The 27744-nt window shown below is 38.1% G+C and overlaps 1 pseudogene; it reads right to left on the reverse strand.

Moving 5' to 3' along the window:
• Window positions 1–27744, reverse strand: part of LOC110193920 (dicarboxylate carrier SLC25A8-like) — a 98050-nt pseudogene that overhangs the window by 49779 nt on the left and 20527 nt on the right.

The following is a 27744-nucleotide window of genomic DNA, read 5'->3' on the forward strand; positions in this document are numbered from 1 at the left end:
GACACAGTTGATAATAGTTCACTATATTGCAGCACTTTAAAGTTTGCAAAGCCTTTTCTTGAAAACAATAATGTGAGGTAGGCTATGTAAATTATTTTACCATTTTACACAAAGAAATTCAGACTAAGAGAGGGTAAGTGACTATCTCAAGGTAATATAATTAGGAAGCAACCAGCTCTGAAAACCAAGCCACCTTCCTCTCAGTTGTTAGAAATAGACTTGACACCAAAAATTTAGTATCAAGAAAATTTATTATAAAGAAAGTCCAGAGGATTTAGATGTTTCTGGCCAGAAGTGGGCTCCACCCCTCTTCAGGAGGGGTGGCCCTGCGTGCAAGGGCAAGTGTGCTTTTATGCAGTTGAATTCGGTGTGAAACCTCCCAGGCCAGGATTGGACCATCCCTTCCCAGGCCACACCCCTCCTAACCATGTTTCCCCTTGACATGCTCAAGTATGTTCCCCCTCCCTGGTCGTACATCCCATGACTCGTTAATGAGGCTCCAACTTTATTCGGGGTGTGTCAGATAATAGTAATGAAGCTCTTTAAGCAGGCGCACTAGCACTTTTCAGGTGTCCTCAGGTTGACTCCAAATGATCTGAGCTGGCTTGACCCTTATCTTGATTTTGGGGTCTTCTTGGAACAATCCACTTACTTCCTATTGGTCAAGCCCAGCCCACCTACGGTGTACCACTTCCTGGGACCTTTGTTCTTTAAATCTCTGCATTATTCTCTTTCTCTGTGGAAATTTAACCTTTACCTGACTCTCACACAGTCCAGCATATTTTTCACTACACAGCATACCTTCTCTTTGTAGCCTGATGGTCTCAAAATTTTAGGGCTATAAAATTATGTTCTTTCTCTATTCCTAGGATTTTTTTGTCTCTTTCTCTCCTCACTTCCCTGGTGAATAATTGCTCTTTCCATTTGAAAAAGAATTATTTTCTTTTAAATCAATCCTCCCTTTGAATGTGATAAGATGTATAGAAGCCAACATTGCCATTTATAGCAGGCCCAGCAGATGGGCTGAACTTTAAATCCCCTCTGAAACAATGCAGGCTCTCTCTAGCTTCGTCCTGGAAGCTGCAGTTTTAATTAAAAGCAACACAACACCCTCTCACTCATGTTGATCATTCTTTGAATGTCTCATGATTGTTTCTTTCCCTTTAAAGCTAAACAATTATCTACTTCCCTTTCCTCAACCTCAAGCTCAGCTTATTAAATTTATCTGGGAATATCTGCTCATTTTTCCCCATTATCACATATACTCCAGCTGCACAAAACACCAATTTATCCAGAAACTGAGGGATAATGAGCCCATAGCCTAGATTTTTTCTCTATGAAGTAGAGTAGGATCATTAGGATCAGAAGATTTAGAGATAGGAAGGACCTTAGAGATCAACTAATCCAATAGTTCCCAACCTTTTCAAGTAAGCAAACTCTTTTATTGATGTTAAAAAATTCCACAGACCTTCACATAATAATTATGCTGTTAAGATCTGTTGATTGAGAAAACACAATTTTAAAAAAAATTTATGAATCAACAACTTTAAAATGAATGTTTTTAAAACCAGCATTTGTATATATTTTAAAACAGTAAAACACATGTATTTATGTGGCATATGTACACACACATATATATATATATATATACATACATATGTATGTATGTAGACATAAACAATGTATATACATGTATATATAGTGTACATACATATTGTATATACACAATAGATTTATTTCATCTACAGAAGGTATTTTTGCTTATCCAAAGATTTCTGGACCCCTTGCAGTAACTCTGGTACCCACAGACACTCCAACCCTCAGGTTGGGAACTGATCGAGTCCAACATTCTCATTTTCCAAAGGAGGAAACTGAAGTCTAAAGAAATGAAATAGCTTACCTGAGGTTACACAGGTGGTAAGTAATAGGACACCATGCCATTTACACCCAGATCCTATGAATCTGAACCCAATGCTGTTTTCATCACACCATGCCAAGAAAATTCTTGTTAACTGTGATGATCTCAAGCAATGTTGGGTTCACAAGACCTTATGTATGTTGCAGATGAGATTCTTGCTTAGTTTGGAGTCTCTGAAAGTCCCATTCAGTTCTGATGATTCTACAAGAAGAGAACAAAAGGGTGGATCTGATGCACAATAGAACAATCAGAATAAGGGAAATCCAAGTTGTGCAAGTGTGAAGACTATCTACCCGATAGACATCAAGGGCCAATTGGGAAGTATCCCATCAAGAATCAAAATGGCTGGTTTTAGGGGACTTTTGCAATTGTTTGATGCAATCAAGCATTCATCAATGCAATCAGCATTTTGAATGACCTCTGGTGGTGCTATAAGAAGTGGATTGGATTTGGTGAATCTATAAGATTCTTCCCAACATTAAATCCTAGGAACCGCAAATTTCTGTTCTTCTCTGTGTTGAAACTTGATCTGTAATGTAGATTTCTCTGTTCAAATCTTTTACTCTCTCAGCTCTGATGAAACCCACTGACTTCTCAATTACCATCAGTGCCCTTATTAATCACTATGAAATTGGATCCACTTTAATTATGACATTTAGGTATAAGATATGATGTAACATGCATAACCTTCAAGTATGGAGGGAGCCATGAAAAGAGACTGCTCTCTATATTTTAAGCGTAAGCTGCTCTCCCTCCTAAGAGGGTGAAGGGACTTAAAGAATATCTCTCCACGCTCTAGGCTATGAGAAACATTAGTGGAGCTTTTTTGTTTTTTAATGGAGTAGGGTTTCTGTGGAGAGTTGCAGGCAAAATTCCAGAGATACCTATTCATGCCTCCCTATGAGCCACATTAAGACAAATTCATGTGGAGTTTATGTCTGTAAAGACATAAATCATATAGAGACACATATACGTCTATACACAACCTATAAAGGCAATAGATACCTTACAGAAAAATTTAATTAAAAATGTAGAATACAACCAAATAAATCAATAGCAAATATACTAAAAATAGAAGGATGAGCACTAAAACCTCAAAAATACAAACATTTCCTTAAATAAATATTGCAAGACAAAGAAAATTGAAACAATGCTGATGAAATAGAATCCTGTGAAATCCCAAGCAATCATAAAAGCGCACTAATACATTCTAGAATAGTTTGAAAGAGAAATTGAAACCATAGAAAAAGTTAGAAGAGATAAAAAGTCAAAATTGGTGGCCTGCACAGTAGAAAAAAATCAGCAGAACAGCACATCTCGAATCTCCAATGAAGTAAAAAAGAAAAGAAAAACAGATTTGGAATACAAATGTACTAACATAAAAGATAAATCTGAAGGAAACGTAAGCAAAAGGCAATAACACTAAAAAAATTATATGCGAGAAAAACAGTGATCTTGAAGACAGATTATGTAGATATGATTTAAACAAATAGATCCCCAAGAAAAATATGACAAAACAAAAATCTAAACATTGTGATTCAGGAAATAATACAAGAAAACTGCCCAGAATTTCTGAAAACAGAATAAAAAACCCAATAGAAAAAATCCACAGATTATCTCCAGTAAAATAAAACAAAATAAAAATAGTGCTTCAAATTCCAAGAAACATAATGGTTCAATATAATATTTCTAATGACAAATAGAATATTCTGCAAACATCCAAGAGAAAGACCTTTAAATAAAAAGGAAAGGAAATTTGAGTAACACAAGAATATTCTGTAGAAGGGAATGGAATAGTACATTCCACAAAAAACAAAAAAATTCTCATGATGAAACCCAAAATATAACATACCCTGAAACCTGAATGAAAAGAGATGGAGGCTCAATAAAAGGGAAACATTTGAAGCATTCCTCCAAAAAATGCTAAAACAAAACAAAACCAAAAATCTGGCCATGTTACTTGACTTGCAAAATATTGGAAGCAGCAAAAACACAAGAAAGAGAAATATCAGTACCAAGGAAATACAATAAAGTACAGAAAGTAAAACAGTGGCCTATCAACAGGGACCTTGGAAAGATGTTTTTAAATGCATAATTTTGTTGTTGTTCATCTTTTCTTCTTGAAGATGATCAATTACAATCATGATGGTGATGTCTTGAATTATGAGTGAATTGCCTTTAAGTAAAGCAGAGCTTCACAAAGTTGTCAGCCTCACTCTCTCCTCCAGAGTCATAAAAGTCCAGCAGCAAGACAAAAATCAAGACAACTGGTGATTGCACAGGATGCAGTAGATGACCTTCTCCTTTCTAAATTGAGGTTTTTCCCAGGCCTCAATTTGTCTGATACAATGCTCATTCAATGACTAAGGGTTAGATAAAGACTAAGACAAAAGATGGCCTAATTTACCAGCACAAAAATATCAATCTGGGAGGGAAAGACCCTCAAAGTTTCTGGCCAGAACAGAAAACAGTTACTATTTATACTCATTCTAAGCCTTCAAAAACTGGTGTTTTCTTGGTGTTAATTGTTAGGGCAAAATTAGCATAAGCAGCAGAGAATTTATCCTTACTTTGTTGCATCCCAGTCTCAGAGGCTACATTGAGTGCACAATCATCTGTGAACAAAAAACCATGCACCGACTCCCCCTCTACTTTACTTTTGCCTTGTAGCCTTTTCAAGTTAAATAATTTACTGTCAGCGAGGTACCTGACCTTGATGCTGTTTTCCTCCTCATTGAAGTCATCTGACAATATTACTGAAAACATCATGCTAAAATACATGGGAGCAAGTGCACAGCCTTACTTCACTCCTTTGGTGACTAAGAAAGTGCAAGAACATCATCCATTATCCAGCAACTGGGCAAGCACACCATTGCAAAACTGACGAATTTCTCTGGGCAAGCAAATTTTTGCCACAATTTTCCACAAGCCCTAAAGACTGACATCCTTACATAGAACCACCAGTTACAGCAAATGGAGAAATATTGAATGCTGTGGGTAAGTTCGCTTACCTTGGACAGCACACTTTCCAGGGATGTACACATAGATAATGAGGTTGATGCACACATTGCCAGAGCTAGCTCAGTGTTTGGGTTACTCCAAAGGAAAGTGTGGGAGAGAAGAGATATTAGCCTGCCTACCAAACTAAAGATTTACAGAGCCATTGTGCTGACCTCATTGTTGTATGCTTTTGAAACCAGGACAGTTTTCCAGCATCATGCCAGGAAATTGAATTGCTTCCATTTGAATTGTGTTAGGAAGATTCTGAAGATCATCTGGCAAGATAAGGTACCAAACAATGAGTTATTTTCTCAAGCTGAACTACCAGGCATTCAAACTGTACTGCAGAGAACACAGCCCCAGTGGGCTGGCTGCGTTATTTGAATGCCAAATGTACATTTGCCTAAAAGACCATTTTATGGAAAACTCATACAAGGCAAGCCCTCACAAGGAGGTCGGAAGAAGTTATACAAGGATTCTCTCAAACTCTCTCTGAAGAATTTTGTATTAATTGCCTGACATGGGAGACACTGGCAAAGGACTGCCCAGCACAGCATGCCCACATCAAAGAAGGTACTGTGCTCTATGGGAGAAACAGAATTGCAGTAGCTCAAAAGAAATGTGAGATGTACAAATTTAGACATATCCACTCCAAATATTCATGTGAAGTATTTGTGCCCAAACTGTGATAGAGCCTTCTGAGCTCATATTGGTCTGATCAGCCACAGTTGGACACACTGTACCTTGGCCACAACATAGTAATGCCATTTTCATCCTCGTAGAGAATGAAGGACAACAACCAACCAACCAAGCCATCAAAATCTAAACAATGAATCATAGAGGCTTGGGCTGGGGAGCTATTATTGTCCATTTGATGGAAGAAAGATTGATTTGGATTTAAAGGCCTAGTCAAGTAGCTCCATTTCAAACACAGTGGGTTGGTACAGAGAATCATTGAACTCCTTTAAAAATATTTTTAAAGCCTGTTTTTCTTGAGCTATATTTCAAGAAATCTTAAATGAAAACTGCACAGGATAAAAAGTTAATTATCCCTACTTGTAGGGAAAAAAAATCTAGCCCCCAAGCTGAAAAATATCTTAGAAAATTTGTATTTTGTAACCAAAACTTATGCTCCTATAAACAGAGCATCCACATGTGAAGATATGGTGCCCCAAGTAGAGAGAAGGATCACATTCAGTGAGAGACTATAGTCATGTGTAGCTGGTGAGAGATTATAGTTTGCAAGGGAGGCAGAACAGACATCTCTAGCCTCATCTCCCATCACTTTTCTTCAAGAGAGACTTTCATTCTTGCCAGGTGCTTTTTTTCAGAGCTAGTTCTGGGAGCCTGCAAAACCCTCAGTTCTTCAAAGGTGGCATGATCCAAAGAGAGGTGCAGTCACTGCTGTCCTGGCCTGTGCTCTGGTCTGTGAGTGGTCACAAGCACCCCTCTCTGCCCTGGAACCGTGACCAGGATTCTTGTACCCCTTCTATAAAATGTGAATAATAATAGCACCAACCTCCTAGGATTAACTGAAACAGTAATGGGATAAAGACAAAAGTAGATTTTAAAGAAATAATAAAATAGCATAGGAGGAGCCCTGAAATATCAAGGATTAAACTCCACAGCCCCTCCAAAGGTGAATTATTGTATTTTGTGGAGCTAAATAAAAAAAAATATGAGAATACACATATGGAGAGAGAGGAGGTAGAGGGGAATATTTGAGGTAATCCATAAGGGAATCATGAATGGAATATAGTGCCTATTAACTTTCAGAAAGAAAAAGGGCTAGAAGAAAATGTGAGAGGTAGCAAAAGGGAAGGATTGAAACAGGAGGAATAAAGGAGAAGTTTTTCTTTTTTAAAATTTTTTTTTAATTTTTTAAAAAATTTTATTAATTTATTTTGATTTATCAACAATCACTTCCATATGCTTTTGAGTTGAAAATTTTTCTCTCCCTTCCTCCCCCCAATCCTCCCCAGGATGGCACACAATCTGATATAGGCTTTACATTTACATACCCATTAAACATATTTTCACATTAGTGAAGTTGTACCTGAAAATTAAAACCAATAGGAGGAACCATCAGAAAGATGAAACAAAACTCAACAGAAGGTAAAAATAAGTGATAGTAATTCAAAGTCCACAGTTCTTTCTTTGGATGTGGACAGCATTTTCCATCCCAAGGCCTCTGGAGATGTCTTAGATCCTTGTAATGCTGAGAAGTGTTCAGTTTAACAATATTAGTCATCATATAATGTGGCTGTTATTGTGTACAAAGTCCTCTTGGTTCTGCTCACTTCACTCAGCATCAAACCATATAAGCCTTTCCAAGTTTTTCTGAAGTCAGCCTGTTCATCATTTCTTATAGCACAATAGCATTCCATTACATTCATATACCACAGCTTGCTCAGCCATTCCCCAATTGATGGGCATCCTCTCAATTTCCAATTCTTTGCCACCACAAAAAGAGCTGCTATGAATATTTTTGTACATGTGGGTCCTTTTCCCATTTGTTTGATCTCTTTGGGATAAAGCCCTAGAAGTGTAAGCTGTATCAAAGAGTATGCACATTTTTGTAGCCCTTTGGGCATAGTTCCAAATTCTTCTCCAAAATGGTTGGATCATTTCACAACTCCACCAACAATGTATTAGTGTTCTAATTTTCCCACATCTTCTTCAACATTTATCATTTTCCTGTTTTGTCATGTTGTCCAATCTGATAGGTGTGATGTGGTACCTCAAAGTTGTTTTGATTTGTATTTCTCTAATCAATAATGATTTAGAGCATTTTTTCATGTGACTACAGATGGCTTTAATTTCTTCATCTGAGAACTGTCTGTTCATATCCTTTGACCATTTATCAATTGGGGAATGGCTTGTGTTCTTATAAATTTGTCTTAATTCTCTATATATTTTAGAAATGAGGCCTTTATCAGAGAGACTGGTTGTAAAAATTCTTTCCCAATTTTCTATCTTCCTTCTAATCTTAGTTGCATTGGCTTTATTTGTGCAAAACCTTTTCAATTTAATGTAATCAAAATTATCCGTTTTGCTTTTCATAATGTTCTCTATCTCCTGTTTGGTCATGAATTCTTCTGTTATCCATAGATCTGATAGGTAAACTATTCCTTGTTCTTCCAGTTTACTTATGGTATCAGCCTTTATAAAGGAGAAGTATTTCAAAGTAATAGGGGGGAGGGTTTCCCACTGAAAAACACTCCCACAGTTGAAGAAGTAAGTGTCTATAATAAGAGATGAAGATCATATAATGGTTCCAATGCAGGGGGAATTAGTGTCCAGGAGGACTACTTCCTCTTAAGTTGTTATGCCTAGATAGCATCATGCTTTAAAAGAAAAAGAAACTGGAGCTTTTAGAAACAGCCAGAACCAAGAAATGTTGGAGGACAAGGACTTAGTGAGGAGAAAACGTAGCAAATGGGAAGGCAAAAGATCATGGCTAGGTAGACTGCAACATTATGGATACAGGGTAATTTTTACCATAGGGCAATATTTTTATCCTCTTCATTTTCCTCAAATGTACTTTGTATGGCTTGAGATGCAATAGAAGAAAAAGAAGGATAAGGGGACAAGATCTACAAAGACAGAAACTAGTTAGAAGAGAGAACTCAAACTTATTACTTTGGAAGTTTTAAATCTTATGAGGAATACAAAGAAATTTTTAAAAGAATAAGTAAGTATGAAGAACAAGAATCAAATAATAAAAATTTAAAATAGAAAGAAAGAGAAGAATTCCACAGCTGGTAAAGTGGCCAGGGGATATGAATAGGCAATTTTCAGAGGATGAAATGAAAGTTATCTATTGTCATATTTTAAATGTTCTAAATCACTAATAAGCAAATTAAAACAATTCTCAGATACTGCCTCACACCTATCAGATTGGAAAGATGAAAAAAAAGCATAGTGACAAATACTGGACAGACTGTGGGAAAACAGACACATTAATGCATTGTTGGTAGAGCTATAAAATAGTTCAGCCATTATAGAAAGCAATTTGGAACTACACTAAAATAAAGTTATTAAACTGTCCCACTAATATCACTACTACATATATACCCCAAAGAGATCAGAGAAAGAGGAAAAGAACACATATGTACAAAACTGTTTATAATAGCTCATTTTTGTGATGGCAAAGAATTGAAAGATGAGGGTTTGCCCAACAATGGAGAACAGGTTGAATAAATTATGGAATATAAATATGAATAAATACTATTTTACTCTAAGAAATAATGGAGATAAGAAAAGGCTGGGAAAACTTGTATGAACTACTGTAAAGTGAAGTTGTTAAAACCTAAAGACCAATTTATATAATAATAGCAATATTGTAAAGATAATGAACTTTGGACTTCCGCTTCCAGGAGCCAAGATGGCGGAGTAAAAAGGTCGTTGCTCTCACCCTCCCCTATCAACCTCTGAAAACCCAAAAAACATCACCCCAGAAAAAAAAAAAGCCCTGGAACAGCTGAACTAGAAGAAAGACAGGGAACAGCAGCCCAGCAAATGGGTCTCCCATTACCTCAGCAAAAATAAGGGAAGCAGCGTTGGAAAGGGCCACAGGCGGATAAGCCCCCTGCAGCATTCATCTGAAAGGAGCAGAAGAAAGCAACCTAGAGTCTTCCTAAAGTCCCAGCCTTGCTGATTCCAATCCAACACCAGGTAAGCTGTCAGAACCCTACACTCCCAACTGTCAACCAGGAGGAGATCCTGAAGCCCAGGTGGTAGAGCAGGCAAACACCAGCACCTGGACCTCCAAGTGCCTCAGTGAGGGCTGGGAACCAGTGGAAACCAGCTCAGAAAACCACCAGGTGCCTTGGCACTCTACCAAAAAGGAATCTCCCAGTGCATTAGCAAGAAACGAGGGAGGCAGCATTGCAAGGAGCCACAAGCAGATAAATACCCTGCAGCACCATCTAAAAGGAGCTGAAGAAAGCTAAAGGGAAGGAAAAGCAGGCAACCTAGAATTGCCTGAAAGTTCCAGCCTTTCTGATTCCAGCCCAACACAAGGTAAGCTGCCAAAATCCTACAGTGGATTAGTCTGATCTTAGGAAATGTACTGAGAAAGGAGGAGGCAGACAAGGGTAAATTACATTACAGGAAAAGACAGAAAATCCTATTACAGCAGAGGGAAAGAAGGGCTGGGGTGGGGGTGAGCATTATTTGAACCTTACTCTCATCAGATTTGGCTCAAGAAGGGAATAACATAATCAGTTAGGCATAGAAATATAACTTGCCCTATAGGCAGTAGGAGGGAAAAGGGGAAAGAAAAGGGAGGGGGGATAGAAGGGAGGGAAGAAGCAGTAAGGGCAAAGGGGAAGAAAAGGGAAAGGGATAATAGAAGTGAGGAGAGACTAAAGGAGGTGGTGGTCAAAAGCAAAACATTAGTAAGAGGGGGAAAAGGAGAGAGGAGAAAGAAAAGCATAAACAGGGGGGGGGAAAGGATGCAGAAAAAGTCACAGATAGTAATCATAACTGTGAAAGTTGAATCGCTTTTTTTTCTGTTGAGTTTTGTTTCCTCTTTCTGATGGTTCCTCCTATTGGTTTTAATTTTTGCTTACAGCTTCACTAATGTGAAAATATGTTTAATGGGAATGTCAATGTATAGCCTATATCAGATTGTGTGCTGTCTTGGGGGAGGGTGGTAGGGAGGAAGGGGGAGAAAAATTTTAAATTCAAAAGCATATTGAAGTGATTGTTGATAAATCAAAATAAATTAATAAAATAAATTTTTAAAAAAGATAAAGAATTTTGAAAGACTTACTAATTTTGATTAACACAATAACCAACCACAGTTCCAAAGAGCTCAGGATGCAACGTGTTATCCACCTCCAGATAGAGAACTGATAGACTTAGAATACTAAGTGTGGTACATGAACATAATGAAACATTATTATTCTGGAAGAAACTTAAGTTAGTTCAATATGGAAAACAAGGCAAAGACTCAAATCAACTGATAAAAAATGAAGTAAGCAGTGCCAAGAACACAATATATACAATAACAATAACAAGGTAAAGGAAAAAGAACAACCACTATAAAGTAATTGAAACTGAATACTGAGAAAGTATAAAAAACAAATTTGTCACACACAGAAACATATACAAATGCATGCATGCAAGCACATGTGGGCATTCAGATTTGCAAAAGTTCCACACAAAGGGTCCACACAGAAGTACTGTGAGACTCAAATGAGAAAATGGATGTAAAATACTTTGCAAACTGTAAACACAATATAAATGCCAATTATTATTATTAGTCTGCAATTACCAGGCCTCTAATTTACTGATGGTTTCATTACCTGACCTTTCTACAGGACTTCTGATGAGCTCAAGCAGTGTTTATAGAGCTACACAGATGCACACTCATAAATGTTTAACACCCAATGTCTACCCCCCTAAATATAGTATGCACACACATGCCTTTATAATTAGTCTACATTGTGAACATTTTCTTAAGTCTAGAAAGTCACATTAAATCAAACCCTGATTTGTAGCAATTGACAATTTCCAAGATATGAATGCTCATTTTGAAATTTTAACAATCAGCTCTTTCAAGCTGGTTAGAGATGAATCCAGCACACTCCCAGGACAACAGATATGAAATATTGCCTGTAACACAGATTTTTTTATATGTTAATTAGATTAGCTATTTTTTCTATTATTTCTTTTTTAAAAAAAGTCTTTATTCTAGAGGGCTCTCTCATAGTAGGAGGGAAAAGGATATAAGGGGAAATTTAAGAAATATAAAAGTAAAAAAAGTCAATAAAATGATAGCTATTTTTAAAGGCTGGAGTAGGAAGGAAACTGCCCACCAAACTAGAGTAGCTACAATAAGAAAAGAATATAATCTTATACATCCAGTTCACAGAAGATAAAATCCAGTAAATTAGGCAGAAGAAAAGCCCATATTCTTGGATACCAGTGCACACTTTCTCCATTGTTATTTGAGATAGTCCTAGAAATGGCAATAATACAATAAGCAGCCGTAATACAAGAGAAGTAAATTAAAGGCATAAACTTGAGTAAAAAGATGAAAACTATATTTCAATGTGCTGATGGCATAATGACACAACTAAAAAAAACAGATTCAGCAAAATTATTAACATAGACAATAACTCTACTAAGGTAGCAGTATAGTGGGAGCAATATCCTAAAGCAAGCTAGCCTGTTTTTTTTCCTTGAAAACCATTAAAACTATCCTTGAGATTTAATCAGTGCAGGGGACTAAGGCTCCAGCCACTTACATCTCTTCCTGTTTGCTCGAATATATAAATAACCACGACACAAGACCTGCGGCAGCATAACCAATAACAACTCAGGAAAGCTGAGTTCAGCATTACACTGTATCATTCAGTCTATAAGCATTTATTAAGCCCCTGCTATGTGCCAGGAGTTGTATTAAATGCTGGGAATACAAAGAAAGGTAAAAGATAATTCTAGTGTTCAAAGAGCTCACAGTGGAATGGAGGCGGCAACATGAAAATCACTATGTACAAACAAGATATATACAGGATCAATGGGAGATAATCAACATCAGGAATGCACTAGCAGTAGGGGAGATTGACTTCCTGAGGAAGGTAGAATTTTAGCTGGAATTTGAGAGAAGTCAGGGAAGCCAGAGGGCAGAAGGCAGAAATGAGGAGGGACATAGTCTAGGCATGGAGGACAGCTTGGACATTGCACAATCTGGAGATCAAGTGTTACTGAACCACAGGATAAATGAGTAAAGAATAAGAAGACTGGAAAAGTAGGAAGGGGCCAGGTTATAAAGGGCTTTGAAAGTCAAATTGACAATTTCATATTTGATCCTGGAGGTCAAAGAAGTAACTGAAATTTATTGCATTGAAGGGTGACATGGTCAAAACTGCACTTTAGTAAGTTCAATTTGACAAAATGATACCAGGGTAGTGGCCACATCAAGAAGAGAAGAAGGCATATAGGAGAGTTTTTCTAAGGTAAATTCAACAAGACTTGGCAATAGATTGGAAAAGGGGAGTGAAATAGAAAACAAAGAGAAGACTCCTAGGTTGCCAGTCTGAAAGACTAGGAGGATAGTGGTTCCCTTGATGGTAATAGGGAAGATTGGAAGAGGGATAACTAGTTCAGTTTTGGATGTGTTGGATTTAAGATATCCCTAGTACATCCAAATGTCCAAAGACAGTTGGAGATGTAAGACTGGAGGTTAGTAGCAAGCAGAGACGGTTGAATGAATAGATTTGAGCATCATCAGCATAGAAATGATCATTGCATCTATGGGAGCTAATGAGATCACCAAGTGAAATGGTATAGAGGAAGAAGAGAAAAGGGGCCAGAAAGGAGCCCTGGGGGACACTATAGTTAAGGGGAATGACCTGGATGAAGATCCAGCAAAGAAGATTGGTAGGAGGAGAAACAGGAGTACTACCACAAAAACATATAGAATAAAGTATCAAAGAGAAGAGAGGGATTACATGGTCAGAAGCTGCAGAGTTCAGGAATTATGAAGATTGAGAAAAGGCCATTAGAATAGGCAATTAAGAAATTGTTCCAGCAGAGCCAAGATGGCTAAGTAAAGGCAGAGGCTTGCCTGAGCTCTCCTCTAATTCCCTCCAAATACCTTTAAAAAATTACTCTAAACAAATTCTAGAGGAGCAGAACCCACAAAAAAATGGAGTGAAATAATTTCTAGCCCAAGAAAACTTGGAAGGTTAGCAGGAAAGTTCTACTGCATAAGGATGAGAGAGAAATGCAACCCAGTACAGGCTGCACCAGCACAACCTGGCCCCAGCAAACCAGGATCAGGTCTTGGAAGTGACTGAATCGGTAACAGCAGTTTCCAGAACTCTCAGCCCACAGATGGTGAGGGGGTCAAACAACTGGTCGGAAGGATATTACAGGGGTCTCTTTGCTAACACTGAGGCAAAGCTTTGTTGCTTTGCCCATACTTGGATTTGGGTTCCAGTTCTGGGTGGTAATCCCAGGGCAAGGAGGAGCCCTAGAACAACAGAGCTTGCAGACACAGGGAAAGGAGGGGGATTCTCCTCACAATTCCAGGACAGAAAAGAGTGCTTATGATTGCTCACTTTGGAAGAACTGAAAACTTACAGGTCCCTAGAAGCATCTCTGAAAGCAGCTGTACAAAACCCTGAAATTTGGAACAGTATGCCCTCCACCCTGGAAGCAAAGCCCCACTTTAAGAAAGTAAAAAGTCAAGTAATAGAGTGGGAAAATAAGCCCAAAATGGGAAAAAATATGGCTATAGAAAGATATTATAGTGACAAGGGAGATCAAAACACACACGCAGAAAATAGCAAAGTCAAAGCTTCTACATACAAAGCCTCCATGAAAAACATGAATTGGTCTTAGGCCATGGAAGAGTTCAAAAAGAGAGGTAGAGGAAAAATTGGGAAGAGAAATGAGAGTGATACAAGAAAATCATGAGAAAAGATCAACAGATTGGTAAATGAGACACAAAAAATACTGAAGAAAATAACATCTTAAAAAACAGACAAGGCCAAATGGCAAAAGAAGTCCAAAAAGTTAATGAGGAAAAGAATACATTAAAAAGCAGAACTGACCAAATGGAAAAAGAGGTCCAAAAGCTTACTGAAGAAAATGCTTCCTTAAAAATTAGAATGGAGCAAATGTAAGCTAATGATTTTATGAGAAATCAAGAAGCAATAAAACAAAACCAAAATAATGAAAAAATAGGAGACAATATGAAATCTCTCATTGGAAAAAACAACTGACATGGAAAAATAGATCCAGGAGAGAGAATTTAAAAATTATTGGACTACCTGAAAGTAATAATCAAAAAAAGAGCCTAGATATCATCTTTCCAGAAACTATCAAGGAAAACTGCCCTGATATTCTAGAACCAGGGGGTAAAATAGCAATTGAAAGAATCTACTGATCACCTCCTGAAAGGGATGCAAAATGAAAGCTCCCAGGAACATTATAGCCAAATTCCAGAGTTCCTAGGTCAAGGAGAAAATGCAAACAGCCAAAAAAACAATTCATGTATTGTGGAGCCACAGTCAGGAAAACACAAGATTTGGCAGTTTCTACATTAAATGATATTCCAGAGGGGAAAGAAGCTAGGATTACAACAAAGAATCACCTACCCAACAAAGCTGAGTATAATCCTTCAGGGAAAAAAATGGATATTCAATGAGATAAAGGACTTTCAAGCATTCTTAATGAAAAGACTAGAGTTGAATAGAAAATTTGACTTCCAAATACAAGACTTAAGAGAAACATGAAAAGGTTAACAGGAAAGGGAAATCATAAGGGACTTAATAATGTTAAACTATATACATTCCCATATGGGTAGATGATGTTTGTAACTCATAAGACCTTTCTCAACATTAGAGTAATTAGAAAGAGCATATATAGACAGAGGGTATAAGTGTGAGTTGAATATGAAGGAATGATATCTAAAAAATAAAATTAAAGGGTGAGAGAGAAATGTACTAAGAGAAATGGAGAGGTAGAATGAGGTAAATTATGTCACATAAAAGAGGCAACAAAAAACTTTTACAATGGAGGGGAAGAGGGAGAAAGTGAAGGGGATTGAGAAAACCTTACTGTCATCAGAATTGATTCAAAGAGGAAATAACATACATACTCAATTGGGTATAGAAATTCATCTTACTCGGGGGCAGCTAGGTGGCACAGTGGATAGAGCACCGGCCCTGAATTCAGGAGTACCTGAGTTCAAATCTGGCCTCAGACACATAATGCTCACTAGCTGTATGACCCTGGGCAAATCACTTAACCCCATTGCCTAGCAAAAAAAAAAGAAAGAAAGAAAGAAAGAAAGAAAGAAAGAAAGAAAGAAAGAAAGAAAGAAAGAAAGAAAGAAAGAAAGAAAGAAAGAAGTTCATCTTACTCTACAAGAAAGTAGGAGGGGAAAGGAATAAGAAAAGGGGGGGTGATAGAAAGTAGGGCACATTGGGAGGAGGGGATATTCAGAGGCAAAACATTTTAAGGAAGGGCAAAATGAAAGGAGAGAGAGAAAATAGAATAAAGGGGGAGTAGGTTGGAGGGATATACATTTAGCAATAGTAACGGCAAAAAAAAAAATTTGAAGCAAGTTTCTTTGATAAAGGCCTAATTTTTCAAACACAGAGAACTGAGTCAAATTTATAAAAATGAGAGCAATTCCCAAATTGATAAATGATCAAAAGATATGATCAGTTTTCAGATGAAGTAATCAAAGCTATGTATAGCCATGTGAAAAAATTGCTCTAACTTACTACTGATAGGAGAAATGCAAAATAAAACAATTCTGAGGTACTGGATTGGCTAATAGATTGGCTAATAGGATAGGTAAATGGCAAATGGTAAATGACAAATGGTAGAGGAGATGTGGGAAAAATGAGACATTAATGCACTGTTAGTAGAGTTTTTAACTGATTCAACCATTCTGTAGAGCAATGTGGAACTATGCCCAAAGGGCTATAAAACTATGCATCCCCTTTGACTTAGCAGTATGACTACTAGATCTGTATCCAAAAAGAGTTAAATAAATCAAAAAGGAAAAGGACTTATGTGTACAAAGATGTTTATAACAGCTCTTTTCTGGGAGCAAAGAATTAGAAATTGAGGGGATGTCCGTCAATTGGGGAATGGCTGAACAAGTTTTGATACATGATTATGATGGAATACTATTGTACTATAAGAAATTATAATCAGAATACTCTCAGAAAAACCTGAAAAGTCTTGGATGGGCTGATGCAAGGTGATACGTACTGTATACAAAGTAACAGCAATATTGTAGGATGATCAGCTGTGAATGACTTAGCTATTCTCAGCAATACAATAATCTAAGACAACTCTGAAGGACTTATGATGAAAAATGCTTTCCATCCCCAGAGAAAGAACTGATGGTGCCTGAGTTCATTTGGAAGCATACTTTTTTTTTAAACATTCTTTATTTTTATTGATTTTTTTGTCTATATTTTCTTTCACAACATGACTATTATGGATATGTTTTGCACGACTACACATGTTTAATCTATATTGAACTGCCTGACTTCTTGACGAGGGGGCAAGTAGGGAAAAAGGGAGAAAATTCAGAACTCAACGTTTTGAAAACAAATGTTAAAAATTGTGTTTTCAGGTTAATGAGAAAAATTTAAAAATACTTTAAAAAAATAAATTATTACTAACTTTGGTGAGAGCAGTTTCAGTTGAATGATGAGGACGGAAGCCAGTTGTAGAGAGTTAAGAAGAGAGTGAAAGCAAAGGAAGCCAAAGGCACCTATCATAGATAGCTTTCTCAAGGCATTTGGCCACAAAATAGATGAGAAATATAGGACAGTAGATACTGGAAATGGATGAATCAAAAAAAAAAGGATTTTTGAATATGAGGGATATGTGGGCATATTTTTAGGTAGTAAGGAACTAGCCAATAGACAGGGAAAGATTGGACATAAGTAAGAAAGTGAGGATGGTAGAGAGGGCAAACTACTGGAAAAGATGAGATAGAATGTGACTACTTGTATATTTAGAGAAAGGACAAGAATTACCTCACTATCTGAGACAGTTATAAAGATGCAGATAGTGTTAGAAGTTATGCAGGAGATGCGAGGAGAAGAGGGGAGAGGAAGAGAAGAGGAAGTTCTCTCTAAATGGCCTTATTTTTTTCAGTGAAATATGAAGGAAGATTCTCAGCTGAGAGAATGTAGAGAAGGAGATCTATTGGAAGTTTGAGGAGAGAAGAAAAGGTTGGGAAAAGCCTCTGTACTGAGTGGAAGAGTGAGTCCATTAGGGAATTGTAAAAGGATTGCCTTGTTGCATTAAGGGCCCACTTGAGATGACTTACCATAAATTTGTAGTGGACCCAGTCAACATAGTTTCATGATTTTCTCTAGATTTATTTGGCAGCAGGTGAGTAAAAGCAAAAGCAATGGACAGTGGGAGTAATCTAAGGTTAGGGCTTAGCAGGGCAAGATCAGCAATAAAATATGGGAGCAAGAGAGTCAAGAGAAGAAGGACAGTGCAGAACTGAACTGGTTCACTAAGGGGTCAAAATGGGGAAAGGAGGAGCATACAGCCTGTGCACAAGTCATAACCCGGGAAAGAACTAAATGGTTGAGGGACTGGCTGTCAGGGTGAAGAAGAAAAAAAGGGTCAGAGGTTGTAAGGCCAAAGAATAGATGGAATGATAGCAGAGTATAAGCAGATAATGGAATTTCATAGTTCATAAGCATGGAAGTGGAGTGGAACATTTGTGGGTAGTGGCAAGATCAAGCAAATGACCATCTCTTTTGTAGCTGAGGTGAAGTGATGGAGTATGTCAATGGAAATCAGCAAGTTGAGGAGCTGGGAGGTTAGTGTTTGAAGACGTATCAATACAAATGAAGTCTCCTAGTATGAGGGCAGAAATTGGGGAGGAGAGAAAGACTGTGACCTAGGCATTGAATTCATTGATTAAAGAAAGATAGACCAGAATTTTGACTAGGTGGCATAAATGGATTGAGTGAACTTCAAAGAAAGAGAGGTTACTCAGTGATGAAGGTGGAAGGAGAGTCTAGAAGTGGCAGTGGAGAAAAAGAAGTATTCCAAATCTCTCACCTTAACCAATGAGTCAAGAAGAATGGTGGAGAAGTGAAAGAAATTACAACCAGTTCTGGAAAAGGTAGCAGGGAGGCTATGTTATTAGGAGTGTACCTAGTCTCAGTAAAAGTCAGAAGATGAAAGGAATGGGAAAGGAAAAAGATGAAAGTGAAGTCATTACCTAAGAAGCAAATATTTCAGAGAGCATAGTGGAAGGGGTGGGTAGCTTTAGTGTTATATTCAGGGGTTCAGGTTAAGAAGGATAAGAATAATAGAGGCAGTGGAAGATGGAGAATTGGGTTTGGATGACAGCAGAGGATTCAGGATCACTGGGATGAAGAGGGCATAACTAGTAGGAGTTAATCATAGACAAATGAGTTCAGTTGAGTTATTAACATCATTTGGGGTTCAGCCTCACAGTGGACCCCTCTCATGGTGTTAGGTAGATCAGATAAAGGATTCAGTGGGGAGAGTTAATGGAATGGCTTTTCTCTCTGTTAGACAGCTATGTGGTACAGTAGATAGAGGGCTTAGGTTTTCTACTTTGTTAATAAAAAATCTCCATATTTTTCGAAAGCAAGGGCTCTGACCCTGGGTACCACGTTCCCCCAACACTTTTCTGAGAAGGGACCCATAGGCTTTTTTGCTAAGTGAGGTCTGTTACAGAAATAATGTTAAGAACCCCTATTCTAAGGAAAGAAGTTGGTTTGCCTTCAAATGGTTAGAGAGGAATTCATTTTTTTTTAAATGGAAAGCTTCTCTCCTACCTCAGTAGCAAAAATCAAATGCTGAAGAATTAGACCCCAATCCCTTGCTGTGACCAAATGAATTTGTATCGATTGCCCTTCCAGAGTAAAAGCCTTCTGAATGTGGAAACAGCTCCAAGCTTTTAAAGGAATTATCTGTGATGTAAATTGACCCCACTGTATCTTGGTAGTTTAAAGGGAATAGTTTTTGTTTAACTGTGAAAGAATGTTTAACATGAAAGAATGAGGAAAGAACTGTTTGATTTTGAAGGAAAAAAAAGCTGTGCTGAAGGAACTACTTGAGGCTTTTTGTGGGGTCTGGGAGATACTCCACTGGGAGCTGTGCCTTGTGGATTTGTTGGGGTTCTTTGGCATAAGACATTGAGGAAACACTTGAGACGAAGATAGTACTTGTTCTTTCCAGAAATGCTGGGACCTTTGGAGACAAGGATAGATGCATTTCACAAGGGAAGGAATACAGCAGTTTCAAAAGTTTAAAAAGAGACAGCTTCTGCTTTCACTTTAGAACTGGTCCCTCTCTCTTCTTCCTCCTGCCCTTTCTCTCTCCTTTCCCCTCTCTCTCTCCCTTTCTTCCCTCTTCCTCTCCTTCTCATCCTTCTCCCTCTCCCTCTCCCTGTAAGGAGTGACTGAGAGGCCTCTTTGGATCTGGCAGAATTAATGATGATTTGCTCATGGCAGATAGAGAATGTGTATTGATCTAAAGGAACCTCTGACCACCTCTTTGGCTTTGTGTTTTCCTGAGCTTTGGTGAGGGATATCGAGCTGGACATTTCTAGTCTTAGTGGCAGGCTTTTGCATTTAAGATGTCAGGAGTTCCTAGGTCCCTATGTTGGGACTGACTGGCAGCAAGAAGAATTTCCTTCAGTGGAGAAAATGGGAAGAATCCATGATTTGACCTGGCAGGTCAGAACCTCTTGACATTTCCTAGGCCATCCCATGTGGCCATTCTTGACATCATCAAAGAAATGAACCAGACAGAGGCAATGACATTCTGGCTTGCCACATCAGCTGTGTCAGCAGCAGCAGCATAATCTTGGTACAGGGAGGACAGCACCTAATCCAGCATAGCAAGTCTTTGCTGAAACTGAGCCCAGTGGGACAGTCAGGCCCCAATAGTGTAAACTTACGCAGCAATGTTTTTGCCCCAGCACAGGGAAATAGTGTCAGTGTGGCACTCTTTAAGCCTGTGGTAACACTGTGCCACAGTATAGGGAGGCAGATTTAGGTCTTGGCATAGGAAGATAGCGAAGGCTTCGGTGGCAGGAGGCAGCTGGCCCTGCTTGGTATCTACTTCTGGTGCAATGAACCATGCAGGCCTGAGGGTTCGAGGAGTCCTTTTACTAAAAACATATTTCAATACCAACTTCACAAGGCAAAAAAAAAAAAGTTTAAGAATATAAAAGTCCACAACAAAATTGAATGCAGTTGGCAAGAATTTCCTCTGGAGTCTCCTGAACTAAGGACCAAAGTCCGAAAAATTTCTTTAATATTTTTCTTGCCCAAAGGGTCATAGTAGGATCTAATATCAATTCACCTGGAGACAAAGTTGACCCAAACTACCTGAGGTCCATACTACAATTTCCTTGGTTACAACACTCCTAGCTAGTGCTGTGGTAGTATGTGTATGTATGTGGGGGGGGGTTGGGGGGAGGGGGGAGCAGGAATACCTCATACCACCCTAATCCACCAATATCCAAGCCCACAATGGTAGTGCAGGGAATAGTAGCTCAGACCCCAAAAGCAGAGAGAGTGAGGTCAGTCAATAAGTTTTTATTAAGTATCTACTCTGTGCCAGGCACTGTGATAAGCTAGGTGGTATAGCTAGATGGTACAGTTGATAGAGCACTGGGCTTGGAGTCAGGAAGACCTCATTTCAAATCTGACCTCAGATACTCACTTTTTTTGTGGCCCTGGGAAAGTCACAACACCTGTCTACCCCAGTTCCCTTAACTATTTCCTTAACTCTGTTTCCATAATAATGCACATACCTCATGGGGTTATTGTGAGGATCAGATGAGATAATATTTGTGAAATACTTCACACAGTGCCTGGAATATGTGGGCATTTAATAAATCTTTCCTTCCTTCTTTCCTTCCTTCCTTAACACTGGGCAGAGACATGTGCCTTAACAAAGTGAGCACTCTTTTTTTTAAATAGTATTTTATTTTTTTCCCCAGTTACATGTCAAAATTTTTTTAGCATTCATTTTTACAAGATTTTGAGTTCCAAATTTTTCTTTCTCCCTCCTTCTGAAAATGGTAGGCAGTTTGATACAGTTTATACATGTGCTATCACGTAAAAAGTATTTCCATATTAGTCATAGTTGTAAAAGAAGAAATAGATCAAAAGGAAAAAAAACACAAAAAAGAATGAAGTGAAAAAATATGCTTCAATCTGCATTCAGAATGCATCAGTTATCTGGATATGGATAGCATTTTTCTTCATGAGTCTTTTGTACAAAGTGAGCACTCTTCATGGAACATGACCAAGGCAGACCCAGTATTACCATTTGCTTACTGGAATCTAGAGCTTATGGTACCCTCCACATTGTTACCAGTACAGTATCCAGTGGTCATTGGACAATGCTTGTAGCAGAGGTGTCAAACACAGCCATGGACTGCATGCAGCCACAATACTTCTGAATATAGCCTAAACCAGATTAAAATGTAATTTGGAAATATTTAACAAAATAAATGAAAATACAATTAAACATAGATAATATTACATTTTAAAACGGTCAATATGTGGAGAGCAAGGATCCTTGTACTTGGATTAGTAGTTCCTCATATATGGATTAGTGGCTTTCTATCTGAGTTTGACACTAGTGGCTTAAGAGGACCAAGGGGTGATGTTTTCAGGAGGTAGTTGACTTCTTTAAGATTTAGGAGTGAGGGATCAAAAGACCTACCAGGTCCCATGGAATAAGAGAAGTATTCTCTCTGAAGATATCTCTAATTGGGCAAAGATTTGGTATTCCAGCCCCCTCCCAATTTCAGTCCCCGGAGAGAGAGGGGTCTTGTCTAATGGTCAGGAGATACTAAATGAGTGACTCCGGGACATGAAAAAGGTTAACGAAGAGCACCAATGACATCAGAGCTGATATCTTGAGTTGCTGGTGACCATAAAGTGGATTTAAGTGAGGCAGAGTTGCACAAAGTCATCATTCTAACTCCCTCTTCCTGAGTCATCAAAGTCCAGTAGTAAGACAAAAGCCTCACCATAGATGACCCTGACTCCTAATGAATATCAATGAATGTGGAGGATGGGACATCCTATGTGCGATAGCCCTGGTATTCTTGAAGCTGCTCCTGCTCATCAGCACTTTACATTAAGAAAATGACTAGAAACTGTAAAGATTTAGAATCATACAACATATAGATTAAACCATGAAGAGTCAGGATTCAGTACTTATAGAAATGGAAGAAGGTGAAGTCTGAGATTTCCTGGTCGTTTTTCCCCCAGATTGTCACTCCTTCAAGGGACTGTAACATTGCTTATTGTCTTCTAATTTGTTTTCTTTTTAATATCTTTCTGATTTTGTTTTAGTTTTTTTTTCTTCTTCCAGTGCTGCCTTTGTCAGGCTTCTTGGATTCCCAATGGGTGAGGAACAGTCCTCACTCATTTAAGTGGTGGAAGATCTTCTAAAAACCTTTGATCTTGGCAACAAAGGGGGAGGTATGGTGGTACAATATTGAGTTAACCTAATTTTTTTCCTTCAAACACATTGAACCAGTTCTCATCCTCAAGATTTAACTGACTCAGAGGACTAAGGACCATTATCATAGCTTCCTGGCTCCCCAAGAACAGAAATAGCCAGATATGAGGAGCGGAATGGAACTCTTCTCTAAGGCCTCAGACCATACACCAGAGGCATAATCAACAGCAGCACAGGAAAACTACACTCAGATGAATCAACTGTATCTTCAATGAACACCTCTGAATGCTCTGAATGCCTTTTCCACACTATGGTTAAGAAAACCTCAGTTTGTTAGATGGACTACAAACATTTCATTTCATTTTAGAATCCATATCTGAGGTACCCATCCATTCTCATCAGACCCGAACTGGCTTGGTCAGCTTTGGCTAAGAACAAGCAGGCTACAAGATAAGCCTACAAAAATAGTCAGAATTTCTACATAGAAATAATAAAATCCAAAAGGATGTGATAGAAAGGTAATTTCCATTTAAAATGACTACAAAATTCATAAAATATCTGGGAGTCAATCTACTAAGATATATGTAAGACTTGTATAGATAGAATTTTAAAACACTCCTCATAGAAATAAACAATAACTTAAATAACTGGAGGGATATTCAGTGCTCATGGAGGGGCCATGCTAATATAATAAAAATGATAACATTAGCTAAGTTTGGTATTATTCCAATGAGACTAGCAAAGGAATACTTTATAGAACTGGGAGGGGAAGTAATGTTTATTTACAGGAACAAAAGTCTATAATCTCAAAAAACTTAAACAAGTCAGAATGACAAAGAAAATAGAATTTCCAAACCCCAAATTGTACTGTAAAAATTAATCATCATCAGGGGCAGCTAGGTGGCACAGCAGATAGAGCGCTGGCCCTGGATTCAGGAGGATTCAAATCCGGCCTCAGGCATGTGACACTTACTAGCTGTGTGACTCCGGGTAAGTCACTTAACCCCATTGGCTACCCAAAAAAAAAAAGTAATCATCAAAACTATTTGGTAATGGCTACAAAAAATACAAAAGTAGAACACTAGAATAGACTGGATAAAGAAGAATCAGAAAAAAATAAAGTTAATAACAAGCTTCAATGAACCTGTGAACAAGGAATACTTGGGAACACTGACAAGCAGTCTGGAAGAAATCATATTTGGACCAAGCCTTATACTATTGCTTATCGCTACCATTTCCCCCACACTTAGGTCACCCTATATTCCCAACAAGGAGTTACTAGAGGTCCCCAGGAAGATGCCATTTCCTTCTCCCCTCAGAACTCTTACTGAAATTTCTTGCCAATGATCCTTATTTCTTTTCTCTTCCTAGGCTGGACACTACTTCCTTATCACCATTTCTAACAGACATATCTCTGAATTCCCTATCCATAATATCCCTTAGACCCACTCTCCCTTCCCAATGGTATTGAACGATTCCCTTGTGTATACATCCCAAATATTCCTTGCCATCTGCCCTTAGGACCACCCTGAATTCTCTGAATCATCCCAAAATTCCTTTAGCATCAAGGACACATATTTCCCATCAGGCATAGGATACTTGGTACAGCCCCTGCAGACTCATCTTCTCCAAAGTGTGCAATCCTTGCTACATGTTAAAAAAGAGAGAAAGAGAGACAGAGAGAGAGAAAGCAAGAAAAAAAGGTTTCTTAAGTTTTTTAAAGTTCTACCACTTTTCACCATCATTATTACCTCACTAGATAGTTGGTGCCCTGAAGGAAATAACTACCCTGAGGTAGGGAAGTAATTGACTTCCAAGAAAAAAAAATGGTTATTGCATTTCTTTTAACCCCTTGTTCTTGGGAGGACATGGAAAGTTCAATGAAGGGAATGACTAAGCTGGAGTGGGAGGGGGGTGATTTGTGCTGTGCTAGAGACAGGTTTACATTGATCTTGCCCCAGTTTCAGCTTGGCCAATTACCTGCTGTGACATGCTTAGCTAAGTCATTCTTTTCTGTGCTTTCAGTTTCCTCATTTTCAAAATGAGAGGCTAGGACAAGATGACCTCTAAGGCATCTTCTAACAGTAAACCTATGATCTTAGAGGAGTGTGAAAGTCTCCTTCAGCTCTCAGAGCACTGGATTTATTTGTACTCAGTAGATCTAGGTTCAATTCCATCTCAGCCATTTACCATGTGTATAATATTGGGAGAGTAATTTAAGTTTTCTGGGCCTCAATTTCCTCATCTACAAAATGAGAGTTGGCCAGGATGACCTCTACTGCCCCTTTCAGAATTATTCTGCAATTTTGTATCATTTAATTCCCAAGCAGATTCTGCATTCTTGCTGCTCTTGCTCCCTAATTTAAGGTCTTCTATGTGAATAATGGGCTTAGAGGGGTATTTGGTTTTTTATCATTACCAATTCTGAGTCTGCCAGGTTTGCATGTTTCTGACAGACTGTCTATCTTTATTTGCTGTTTAGGAAGGCAGGTACTCAGAAACCCCTTGTCATCAGCAAAGCTTGGAGCTGCCAGGGATCTGTCAGCCTGCCTGGAGAAGAAATCCACACCAGGCTGAGCTTTGGACATCAATGTTCCCTGCAGTTTGGGGCTTGGTGGGGGGAAGGTGGGAGTGGAGGAGGGGGTGATGGGAGACAGTGGAGAGAGCATCGGACTAGAATTCAATCACAAAGAGACAGTGGTAAAAGAAAGGGGAAAGAAAAGGAAGAAACAGTGCTGAAGGCAATCAAAGAGCAAAACTATGATAATCAGGATATCCCTGAAATTGTCACATAATAATGGCTTCACATGGGTTCTCTCATTTAATCCTTAAGGCCACTTTGTGAATTAGGCACGGTTGGCATTGTTACTGACACTTTATGGATGGCAGGGCTGAGGATCAGAGAAGTTACATGATTTGCCCAAGGTCACACAGCTAGAAAGTGATGAGGTTGGGAATCAAACTGATCTTCTCAGTCAAAACAAAAGGGCTCACCACTGCATTGAAATACTTTTCTGGCTAGAAAGTCCATAAGGGATCTTTAGAGTATTGGAATTTCCAAAATGATATACTGATGTGTGACCCTGGACAAATCAACCTTATCTTTTTAAACCTCAGTTTTCTCACTTGTAAGAGGAGAGGAGGCTGTGATAGCACCTAAGTCACAAGGAAGTTTAAAGATCAAGTGAAATAATACGTATATAACACTTTGCAAATCTTAAAGTGCTTACCATTATTGTTACTATTATCATGAAAAATATCTGTAGTAATATGTAACTATAATTCTTTCTTTAATCTATTTCTCCTTTCTGGATATCCCCTTTTCCTATCAATTCAAATCTTACATTTCTTGCAAAACTTGGCTTGCTTCACCTCTAGTTTGCCTCTTTCATTTTACTTATAAGGAATCTGAGACCCGGAGAGATTACCCCTAACATCACACAGGAAAGTGTCAGAGAGGGAATTTGAACTCAGCTCCTCTAACTTCCAGAGTATTTTTCCACTGCACTGTACAACCTCAAATCAATCCCATACTTTATTATTAGCATTAACAGCTCACAGTTACAGAGCTCTTTAAGGCTACAAAGAACTTTTTTCTGTGTGCGGCAGGTAATTGATTTATGTATTTGTTTTATCCATGCTTCTTGCAGTCCATTAAGATAAGAAACTCCTAGAATGAAAAGTTCCTCCATTGTTGAAGTCCAACAACTTGTCTGTGACTTCAAATATCATACAGTTGCCTGATGCATAGAGATTAATCAATTTCCCCATTGTCACACAGCTATTAAAGGCTGCCTGTTAGAGGCAGCAGTGAACTCAGGTCTTTCTGAATGCAAAGCCATCCCCTCTATATACTATTCCCTATTGCTTCTCTGAAGGTATAGTGCAGGATCCCCAATTAGAGGCAGGGACATTATGTTTTATAGAGGTTAGACTTTGCCCATGATTGCACAGTCAGTAAGTACCAGATCTAGAACTCAAACTCAGATCTGCTGATTCCAAGTCTAGTGCTCTTTCTAACCTATTTTGCTGCCTTCCCTTATTATATATTCTTTCAGTACTTTATATACTATTTGGATTACATTTATATACTATTTGTATGCATTTTTGTCACAGTTACCTATGGCTCAAAGTGTGATATTTTTAGAAGCATTTTATGGCTAGTGGCCCAAGATTTCATCCATAAACATGAAAAATGTCCCCAGTAGACAGCCCATTAGGTTAGCACCTATTTCCATACTTACGGACACAGTTTATTAAAAGAAAATTTTATTTAGCTAAAAGAAAACCAACAACTATAATGCTTCATGTGAATGTCAAATCACTGTAGTCTGAAGTTTCATAAGGTATTGAGCTAAGAAAGGAAAAAAAGAAAAGGAAGGAAAGAAAAGGAAAGGAAATGATTTACTCAACCTATAGCAGGACTAAAACTAGAAACCAGAAACTAGACTAGAAACCAGAAACTTCTAGTCCACTGTACTTTGAAAGGGAGGAAGGGAAGGATAAAGAAGAGGAATGCATCAGCCATCAGTTATCTGAGTATCAACGAAGATAAAGTTAGCTCAGAGGACCTGAGGAATCCACAGTAAAGAGGAAAGAGCTTTGCTGTCATTTTATTTCAAACAAGGCCTATTTAATGAAATGAGACATTTTATGGAATTTGGTTTAACCAGTTGAATGGATCATCTATAACACTGCAGGTCCAAGACAAAAGAATTCAAATTCTAGACAGTTCAATAGCACTTGTATTTGTCTTTAATATTCAAATAGCAAGAGGGAGAAAGAAAGAAAGAAAGAAAGAAAGAAAGAAAGAAAGAAAGAAAGAAAGAAAGAAAGAAAGGAAGGAA

This window comes from Phascolarctos cinereus, unplaced genomic scaffold, assembly GCF_003287225.1.
Source record: "Phascolarctos cinereus isolate Bilbo 61053 unplaced genomic scaffold, phaCin_HiC Scaffold_5;HRSCAF=322, whole genome shotgun sequence".
Taxonomy (NCBI): Eukaryota; Metazoa; Chordata; class Mammalia; order Diprotodontia; family Phascolarctidae; genus Phascolarctos; species Phascolarctos cinereus.